We start from the raw sequence: 10,773 nt of genomic DNA, 5'->3' as shown, positions 1-10,773 counted from the left end.
AGCATCCAGAAAGATACTTACCTATGTTGCTTCTTACCCGATCCAATGCTGGTTTTCATCTTTCGCTGTCAAAGCCGCATGCTAGAACACAAAATAAAGGGAAGCCAAGTGTGACGATGCATGCTTATAATGCCTGCACTCCTGGAGGCTGAGGCAAGAGGATTATAAGTTCAAGGACAGCCTGAGTTACATGATGTGACCTTGCCCCACCCCCACACAAATAAAAATAAAGAAGCCACAAGGGAGTCATTTCAGAGGCTTAATACTGGGTGTGGCAAGCATGCTGGCATTGCTGGTGGCTTGCCATCCAAGGTCATGCATCATCAGGCTATGGCCCCTCCCCTGGTTGATACTAGAATCCATCTTAGCACTCCTAGGCATGGGAAAATGTATACCAGTAGGGTATGTGCTTAAGCTAAATATTGAGCATCTTAGCATAGCATGTGTATTGTAGTGTTAAACAAGGTCTGTACGTATGATAAATTTATATTGAATCACCCTTTCAAGTTTGAATAAAAATGGTTATCCAGATTTAGTAAGAACCAGTTAATACTACTGCTTTAAAATGACTCAGAATTCCTAAATAGGAAACTTAAAAAAAAAATCACAAAATATTGCAGAAAAGTTGAATAGGAAAATATGCTGCATATAAATCAAGAAAATAATATTTGAAATTTTTATAGAGTAGGAATGCAGAATAGAACACTTTTAAGTATTTTTAACATGCATAAAGTTTTGTGGCCAACATGAATGTTTGGGGCATGGGCTAGTGTATATCTCTTGTAATCTTGTTCAAAGCTTACCTTGGCTAGGAACATGGAGTACTAGATAGTTTGCCAGTTAAAATTTCGATTTACTACTTTGAGTTCAAGTCAATTGTCTTTTTCTGCAATGCTGTGATTCTGCTGTGAACAGGCAGCTGCACAGCTTTCTGTGGAGCCAGTGTTTCTGTGGGCTCTCAGAGAGTGGCTATCCTTTGTGTGGGCGTGGGCTAGGAGCAGTAACTCTGAACCATCTTTTCTCCTGCACTGCCCTGGGCTGCTGGGTGCAGATGGAGTTTTGTGTGTTGCAAAGAGGCTGTTGGGCTTTCGAGTTCCCTGCTAGGTAAGGAGGAGAAAATTCTGCAAGAGCAGACACCCAGAAGTTTCTTCTAAGGCCCTCGCGGTGGACTGGCTTCCCACTTCTCTGGAGGTCTATCAATCGTATCTTTGTTCTCCTGGCACTTGCAAGCAGTGAGCAGGCACTTAGGGGAGTGACACAGCCATCATAAGAGATTTAGCAGCCCTTAGATAGGATGAGCTAGCTGATTCTGACAGACTAGAGCGTTCCAGAAAGTTTCTTGTGAAAGAGGCAAGACGTAGCAACTGTAAGAACAAAGAATGGGTCTGACCCCCAAAGCTCTGTGGCTTGGTATATGTCTGTGTGACAGCTATATCCGCATCTGCCTGTGTAGGATGAAATGTGGATGAGAAACTGCCAAAGGGAACTTGCTACTTTAATATGGCTTCCTTAGCTGGGAGCGGAGGGGAAGGATGGGTGTCATTCCCGGGATGGAATGAAGAAGGAAAGACAAAGTTGAAAAGGAAAGGGAAGAAGAGGCAAACCTGACAATAAAATGGTGTGGCAGAAGTTATCATTGAGTTCACAAGTGCCTATTAATGGAAGAGTGCACATTCTTAAGGGCCTTACCGAAGAAAAGTACCTTCTTAAGGTCAGCTGCCTGATTTAAATCCCAGGATCACCACCGTTAGCTGAATGCAAGTCCTTGGGAAGTTAAGAAGTAACAACATTTCTGTTCTGTCTCATTGCCTGGGAGGTAATAGTCTGCCTCCTGGGTTTTGGGGAAAGTTAAAAAGGCCTGTGTGGGGAGTGCACAGTAAGCTGTCACTACCCAAGCCTACCTAGTTCTTTAGAGCTGAGAGACCCTTCTGGTGTGTGGATGGAGAAGAATAAGATGAGCCTGCCATTTACAAACGAGAGCAGAGAGAGTTAAAACTCCTCCATGGCTCCAGGAGGTTTCAAGGACAATATATAAAACAAACCCTGCATGGTCCACACGGCATGCAAGATCAACGTAAAAGCCCATTCGGACAGAATGTGTGACTAAGGAAAGGTGGGCTTGGAGAAGCGCCAGGCTGGGAGAGGTGCAGGTACTTGTTACTGGTTTTGTCCACTGCAGATGAAAAGACAAAACCATGAAGGTTGGAGAGGGGAAGGGACATAGTTTTTGTTCATGTAGCTGGATGAGTTTCCAGGTCATTCCTTCTTCCCCAGCTAACTGCTGCTTCCACTAGCAGCTTTCAGTTACTTAAGCTAGTGCATCGCGAAGACTTGCTTCAGTTCTTGCTTTTGAGTCATACACACTCTGCCCAGGGGCTGCAGAGTCGATTACATCCTTGATGACGCCAGCCTACATTTCGTATCATACCAGTATAGCTCCGTGAGTGAGGGAAAGAAAATTGAAATCCCCTGAGTTTGCATTCAGCTGGTCACTGGTTTTTCAGTAAAAAGAGGAAACTGGCTGGATATGTGCTTGGCCTGGGGTTACACAGGTAAGGGAAATAGGAGGACTCATTTGTGAGGAAGTTGGAGAGTGAACACAGTCACAGCGTAGCCTGGGCAGAGAGGAAGGCCAAGCAGAAACAAGAGAGCAGAATTAGACATCGTGAGGATTGCAGGGCATGGGCAGAGTGAAAGGTATACAGTCACCAGTGATTTAATGAAGCCCAAGGAATAAAAACAGATTGTTAAGGAAGGAGAGAAAAGATGAGAATTCAAAGCATAAGACAGTATGAATATTTAAGAGCAGCAAGAACGTGAAAGGCAGGAAGCAAAGTATTAGGCCAGCACTGGAGCACTACGTAAGATGCTTGCGTTGTAAAGGTACAACTGGATCCATCTATAAGAAGCACAGGTTTCATATTTATGGGTAAAAAAGTGATGAAGTCGCAACTGTCAAAACTTTGAACTGCAAACAATAGTTTAAGGAAAATGAAGAATGCCCAAACCACTAGTGTGAGAGTAATCAGGGATGAAGTAATGGCCAGAAATCAGACAGCACAGTAAATACAGGAAGCCAATGTGCACAATAAATTTGGCAAATGTTCGATGCAGCCTGGGGGCGCGGTGATCAAGGAATATAGGCTAAGTAGTTGCGTAGATCTGAAACTCAAGGAGGGAGTGGGCACTGAAAGAGGCTCAGGAATCAACAGAACGTGATGCCTTAGAAGGTGTAGATTTGGTACCAGTGTGATGTCTGATCTGAACCCCTTTTACGACCCCTCGAGTGAGACTCAGGGAGGCAGCAATCAGTGCAAAAGGAAGAGGAGCTTTATTGATCCAACGCGCTGCAGTCTGCTCCCTTCAGAGAGAGACGTCCACGAGCAGACTCTAACAGGGAGTTATATACCTTTGACAGAGGCAGATTTCTAACAATAAGGGCAGAATTTGAACAACAAACTGACTGGTGGTCAGTGGACATTCTGGGACTTTCCGAGAGGGTCGGATGGGGAGTCACAGGTGGCGTTGTTCAACAGTTTGGCTTGTAGCTGTTCCAGGAACTAAAGTAGCTCTGCTCCTCCTAGAAGGGAGGGGTCTTTCTGTGCTCAGAGGTTTGTGATGGATTTTTCCCACTGGCCTCAGATTGACACCAACTGGGGCTCTTTCGCCAAGTGAGGATAATGGTGACCATGAGAAGAGGGTCTTGTCTATGACCTGGTAGTGCAGCCCAAGAAGCAAAGCCACCACCATCGGAAGACGGAAGGGTCTAGAAAGGACTACTACTTCAGAAAGGAAAAATACAATTAAGGACTTAAATGTGTTCAATGAGTTTAGCCATTAGGCAGATGTTGTTATCTCGGGGACAGCGCAGAGAAGCTTAACGGCATGTCGTGTGACTTCGGTGAGGAAGCGGATTCGGCAAATGTAAGTCTCTCCGTAACGTGTACAGGTCTGACCAGTACAAAGTCGAACAGGCCTCCGAGAGGGGAGTGAGGCTAATTGTAGGAAAGATAGAAGAAGATGCAAGGGACAGATAATGGGAGGGCTGTGGGCCATGACCACACCAGCAGCAAGTGTATTCCCCATGGCCTTCTTATGTTAGACTACTGTGGGAAGCAAAGCCACAAGCTAGCAGTTTGCTAGAATATACACGTAAGACATTTGTTCCCATCCAAAAACCTCCCTATTCCTTCCACCAAGGTCAGTAGAATCTTCAGGCCTTCATCTTGAGCCTTAAGTACACCTCCTCTTATCATTCCATGCCTCAGCAGGGTGGGAAATCTGCCAACAGACCCTGACGGGCCTTGATTCTGCCTGGCAGGCAGACTTTTTCCTCTCTCTCTCTTCTTTTCCCTCTGCTTCAGAGAAGCAGCAAATGGCTCCAGACAATAACAATAAGTGTAGCAACCAAAGGAGTAACAAAACCCCCAGAAGTTAAGAGAGAACTGCCTTTCCAAGGGGTTTGCACTGCTTACTGCCTTTCTCTGTGTTTTGTTTTTCTTCTCCTTGTGGTACTGAGAATGGCACCTCATACTAGGAATTCTCTCTCTCTCTCTCTCTCTCTCTCTCTCTCTCTCTCTCTCTCTCCTCTCTCTCTCTCCCCTCCCTCCCTCCCTCTTCCTCCCCTCCGCCCCTCTCTCTTTGTGAAACAAGAGTCTCACTAAATTGCCCAGACAAGCCTTAACCTTAAACTCGAGATAGCCCTGCTTCAGCCTCCTGAGTACCTAGGATTACAAGCATGGACTCTCAGGCCTGGCTTTTTTCCCCTCTGACATTGTTTCTTTTCAACTAAAATATCTGTGAACTGTGTCAGTGTAAACTTCTGAAAGTCTGAATTCAAGAAGAGAAAGCACAGTTGGAGAATAGAGAGAAGATAAGTGTTAGGACAAGAATTCTTTCATATTAAAGTTATCTGGGGAACTAAAGCACTTGCCATGCCTGGCCCTCTTTGACTTATTTTCTAGCACCTAGATGTGGCCACCAGCCAATTTTGATGTTTACTGCTGACTAAAAACCCGTTAAGAGGGAGTGACTGAAATTCGTTTAAGCAGTGAGGGGAATTATCTGTACAATTTATGTTACTATATGAATTCATTGGGTTATGCCCTCAGCTTAGATAACAGTTTATATCAGTGGAATATTGGCCTGGAAACTGTGCCACAATACAGCTTATTTCCAATCGTTGCCAATTAACTACAAATATGTTACACCAGATTATGTCCACAGTACACTGATGCCCATTTCATTCTAAAGGGAGTCGTTGTTCATGTGTTTTATTCTTTTAATTTTAACTAATGTTTCAAAGATCATCTGCAGAAAGTAGTTGAAAAAATACCCAAGAATTCTTTTAAGCAACAAAAAGTGACTTAAAATTAACTTCTTGCAAAGAAACATGACTCTAGAATTGAGTAATTGAGTTGTTTGTGTGATAAATATAAGTCCAACTTTAATTAATCGTAGGCTGGTTATTAAGCGGTTTTTTTTCTCATCTCTAAAACAAGAATATCAAAAGGTTCCAGGGACAGGCAGATCCAAGACCACCCTTACACAATTCAATTCTAAAGATTTTTCTCTCCTAAATGTTTATGGTCCAGTAAAGTTTATTATGTTAAGTGAAATAAGGCAAACACAAGGGAACAAATATCACATCTTTCCACTATATTTTGGAAATTAAAACGTTGAGTAACCCAGATAAGCAGTGGCGAGAATTAAAGACGTGGTAGGGGTGGGTTGGAGGAGGGAGAAGAGTGGGAGGAAATTAGATAAGGGCTCTGAAATACTAGGGGGAACTGATTCCATGTTCTACAGCAGTAGGACTTGGTTACACCATTCCATGATTGACTTTAGCCTAACTGGAAGACTATGTGGTTCCTAGCACAGAAAAGTGAGCTGAGGAGATGGAAATGCTTATTATCCTGACTTGATCATTATACATTGTGTATGTGTATATACCTCGTATTATACACTCCATCAGAGTACGTGAACATTGTGTCTCCACTTAAAAAATGAGTTTAGAAACATTTATTTCAAAGTTGGATCAATTTTAGAAAACCTTTAAAGGCAGCGTGCTGCTCAGCTTTCTCTCATGCAGAAAGAAAGTTGTTTACTTAAAGATCAGAATGAGTGGGCGGCAGAGTATGCCTTTGCCCCATCGCACTTTGTACACAACAGCAGGAGATCTGGAGCATCAGTGAGAGCATGACCCCCTAAGCTGTCCACAACAAGGACCGTTACCCTCAATTAGTGAAATTATTCTCCTGCACTTCAATCTAGAGTTTGGTTCAGGCAGAAGTCTGAATATATCAGGTCGTATAAAACATAGAGTAATTAAAAAGACCTTTGACAGATAACCCACTCTTTGTAGTTTCAATTTTCTGAGATACAGGAAAGTGACTTGGGACAGGGGACCTGGATCGGCTGGTAAAGTAGGGGAGTTGGATCCCAGAACACATACAAAAGAGAATCCATGGATCGAAGACAAAGGGGTCTCTGGGCTCGCTGTAGCCTACTTGACCATCTCTAGTTGAGCAAGAAGTTGTGTCTCCAGAAAGGGTAGACTGCATAGGTGTGTGGGTAGACATCTTTAATCCCAGTGTGCAGGATTAAAGTCACAGGCATGCAGATCTCTTAAATTCAAGGCCATCCTGATCTATATAGCAATTTTGAGGCCAGTCGGGACTACTAGAGTGAGACCCTGCCACAATTTTGTTTTATTTAAAAGAAAAAAAGGTGGATGGCACCTGAGAAACAACACCTAAGGTCGTTGTCAAATAACACACACACACACACACACACACACACACACACACACACACACACACACACAAATGATTTTTGGAGCATATAGTTAAGATAGGGCCAAAGTCTGTCACATGGCAAAATAGAATTTTTCACTGCAAAAAGGAAGCAAAATATGCACAGATTCAGGGAATTTATAAGGAATAACTGAGAGGAAGGGGAGATTATTTGTCAGTCATGGTGGCAAGGATTTTCTTACGTTGCAGCTATGTATAGGTCGTCCCGTAGTGTCCTCCAGTGTTATACTTGAGCTGAGGAAGCAGTAGTAACGCTCTGTACATGACTGTGATCCTGATATATTTCCAGGGGGCAGAAGAGGAGAGGGGGAGAAAGATGAGAGGGAGGGAGAGGGGAAGAAGAAGGAAATTACTTTGAATTCTCCAGTGCCTCTGGCTTGGGATCTTTTGAGCATTTTATTTGCTAGAACCAGAACCAAAATGGGATCCCTTCCCCAAATTCCCAAGGAATCTGTTTTCCTATCACATCTTACTTGTATTCTACAGGAAAGTTAAGGTGTTTCGGAAGCTTCGTTTTACCAATTGTTCACCCTCAGCCTGTAGCTGTAGATGGGAGGTGACGCTTGGTGTGGATTTTCATGTGTATTTTGGTTGCATTCTTTCCAAGAAGTTGTGAAATGATGGTAACTTCTGCAAAGCACATAAGTCACCGCAGACTGGGAGTGGGAGTTCCTTCCTCACTGCCCCTACCTCACCCTCATTTACTATCAGATTCATTACCAGTTCTGCAGGGCACAAGGCTTGGAAAAAAAAAATATATATATATATATATATATATAAATAAAAAGAAAAGGTCAAATATTATCACTTAGGTCTGACCTCAAGTGATTTTGAAATTATGTCTCTGTTGTTGGGTGTTGGGTGCCAGGGCCAGTTAGACTCAAGGTGACTTATAGCAACCCTGGAGTAGACTGCTTTTCTCTGATACCTATGATAAATGAGACCCAAATTAACTTCAACTTAAAGTGCCAAGGTTAACATCAGGCTTAATCAAATTAGAATCACTTTCCCCTTATGATTTTTTTTTCTCTCATATTCCTCCTCAGGGTTCAAGAAAAGGGATTATGCCCCACTGTTGTTCCTATGGGGCTTGCTATAGCAATGTCAGGTCAAACTTACACCAGGGAACGTGTGAGCACAGGACTGAGAAACCGGCTGACCCGTGATCTTGTCGTGTGAAGTCCTTCAAACTAGCCTACAGTCTTACAATACGTACCACAGCACATTTTTCTTGCTTTATGATTGGCAAGAATGATGCCAAGATCGTCCGCAATAAGTGTTAGATGTCCGACACTCCTATTTAACATATCAAAGTGGACCTGGTCTTCAGGTTCTCCCAGCATCCCTCAGCCCCTACTTGTTACAAAGTATGGTTGCCATACCCCATCTGCTACCCTAAACTTCTCCAGCCCCAGGCTGGGCTGCCCTTCCCTATACAGTCCAGCCATTTGGTTACCTGGCCCTTTTGTCTACACTTTGCCCTCCCCCTACCCCCTTCCCGTTAAGTGGCCAGCTCAGGATCATGTTCACTTTGGACTCTTCCCACCGGCCTCTGTCTCTGGCTTTGCTCTTCTCTATATCTCATCCACTATGCCTAGGAGCAGTCACATCTTCCTGCTCTATTTCTGTATTTCTCTTTTTTCATTCATTCATCCACCCGGTGTTGAACACCAGGGAAAAGGCCTGGCAGTTGTTGTCGGGGAGTCCTTAAGGCCAGCTTAACAAAGTGTGCAAAGACAAAGAGCCTAGCTATTTCCATGAGTATGTGCAGACCTTAGACATGTATAAACCTTATTTATCAAACGTACATTTTTGTCTATCTAAAATTTTCAGAGCCCCAGTGTTGAACGGAGTTATCAAAGGCACAAAAGTAGTTATATATTTGTGTTTAAGTGAGGTTCTGTTAACCTGAGTATACCTTTCTAACCTTAGGAATTTATATAATCCATCCTAATCCCAGACTTACTATTGCTTCCTTAGTCTGAACGTAGATACAATGATAAATGGAGAGCTTAGTAGGACTAAGGAATTTTATAGGTGCCTCCTTGGTTATTTTATCTATGTAGTCATTAAGATGGGGTAAAGTGGCATGACATATACTCAACCTTAATAGAGGTGACTGCCAGCCATGAGGCTATTCTTTAAAATACCTTTTTGGGTTTTGGGGAATTTTTTGGTAGATTTTGTTTTGCTAGATTTATTTTTTTCTTAAAACAAGAGTTGAATCCAAGTTACAGATGCAGTATATTCTAACCAAGAGCTGAATCACATATATAGTAAATTGTAGCAAATTAAGATTACTCATGCATAGATTCTTTTTTAATTTTAAGCCTTTTGCTATTTAAGTTAAGCCAAATTGTGTGTGTGTGTGTGTGTGTGTGTGTGTGTGTGTGTGTGTGTGTGTGTGAGAGAGAGAGAGAGAGAGAGAGAGAGAAGAGAGAGAATGAACTAAGAAATCATGAGTCAGAGATTACAGGAATTTGGTTTTTTTTGTTTGTTTTTGTTTTTGTTTTTTGTTTTGTTTTTTTTTGCGGAGTAGAGTGCAGAGAAATTGTAAAGATAAAAGGTTTTTAAGAATGGACAGAAGAAGAAATGTAGACCAGAACAAGCTTAAACAAAAGAGATTTGGGGATCGTGTGCTTGTGCAGAGTCAGAAGTTGATACCATATGTGAGAATTTGAAAATCAAGCTTGCCAGTCTATCGCTATTGAGGAAGGGAGAGGAGAGGAGGGAGGGAGGGGAGGGAAGAAGAGGGAGGGAGAAGGGGGGAAGGGGGAGAGGTAGGGGAGGGGAGGGAAGAAGAGGGAGGGAGAACAGGGGGGAGGGGGAGGGGAGGGCTAGGGGGGAGGGGAGAGAGGAAGAAGGAGAGGAGAGAGTACAGCAGCCCAGACAGGCTCAAACTTAGAGAAGCTACATGAGAGCTCTGCCCAGGATGGCCTAGGAGGCCTTAAGGAGGAGGCAGAGCAGGCAGCTTTTTTGGGGGGAGGGGGGCAGTGGAGAGGGGGCACAACAGGACTATAGAAGGGAGCTGAGAACAGAAGCTGCTGCCAGAGGCGTGAGCTCAGAGATAGTGCCAACTACAGTTCCTTGGGGGAGGCGAGAGAAAGCAGCTGAGGTGGATACAGTGTTGAGACAAGAGTGGGAAACTTTCTAGAGGGAAAAAATGTTCTGTATCACAGAGGAGAGGTGCCCCTTCCACATGATCGGGGCCCAAGTGGGGTGAGAGGAGCTTCCTAGTACTTGTAGTAATACCCGTGTGGCACTTGTAGTAATACCCGTGTGGCACTTGTAGCAATACCCGTGCGGCATTTATACTAATATCCGTGTGGCATTTGTAGTAATAGTAGACATTGCAGGCAGCTGGGGGTGACGCTCATCCAGTAAAGAGAGGACAACGGGGAAAGGCAGACAGTTCTTCAGTAGAGATACCCAGGCAGGTGTAGCAGGCCACAGCCAAGACATTCAAGACCAATGCCCGGTGGGTTCCTTGGGAAGGTAGGGAAGGCTCTAGGTGCCGGAGAGACACATGTGGCATAGACAAGGAGAGGAACAGTTAGAGCACATGGCGGGGAGAAGTAGCTGAGGAGGCAGGCAGGGGAGAAGTAGCTGAGGCAGACAGGGGAGAAGTAGCTGAGGCAGGCAGGGGAGAAGTAGCTGAGGCGGGCAGGCTGTAGAATTTGCAGTCAAATTTGATGGATGACAGGAGCTGGCAGAGACGAAAGATCTGTACAGACCCTAGGAGAGTCAAATCCGTAGCTTGGTTCCGAGCAGTAGGATTCCTTGGGAGGGATCCCATTTACTTCCGATTTCAGCACCAGATGAGTGAAATAAAGAAATGAAAAACAGCACACAACTGCTTCTAAGGGTGGCAGAGGAGGGTTATTGTAGACAGGAGACAGCGCATGGCCTGAGGTAGAGACTTCTGAGAGGGTCCAGAACGAACATGACCATCAGCCAG

The sequence above is a fragment of the Rattus rattus genome, chromosome 1 (genome assembly GCF_011064425.1).
Source record: "Rattus rattus isolate New Zealand chromosome 1, Rrattus_CSIRO_v1, whole genome shotgun sequence".
NCBI classification, from domain to species: Eukaryota; Metazoa; Chordata; class Mammalia; order Rodentia; family Muridae; genus Rattus; species Rattus rattus.
Note: the sequence above shows the minus strand (reverse complement) of the source record.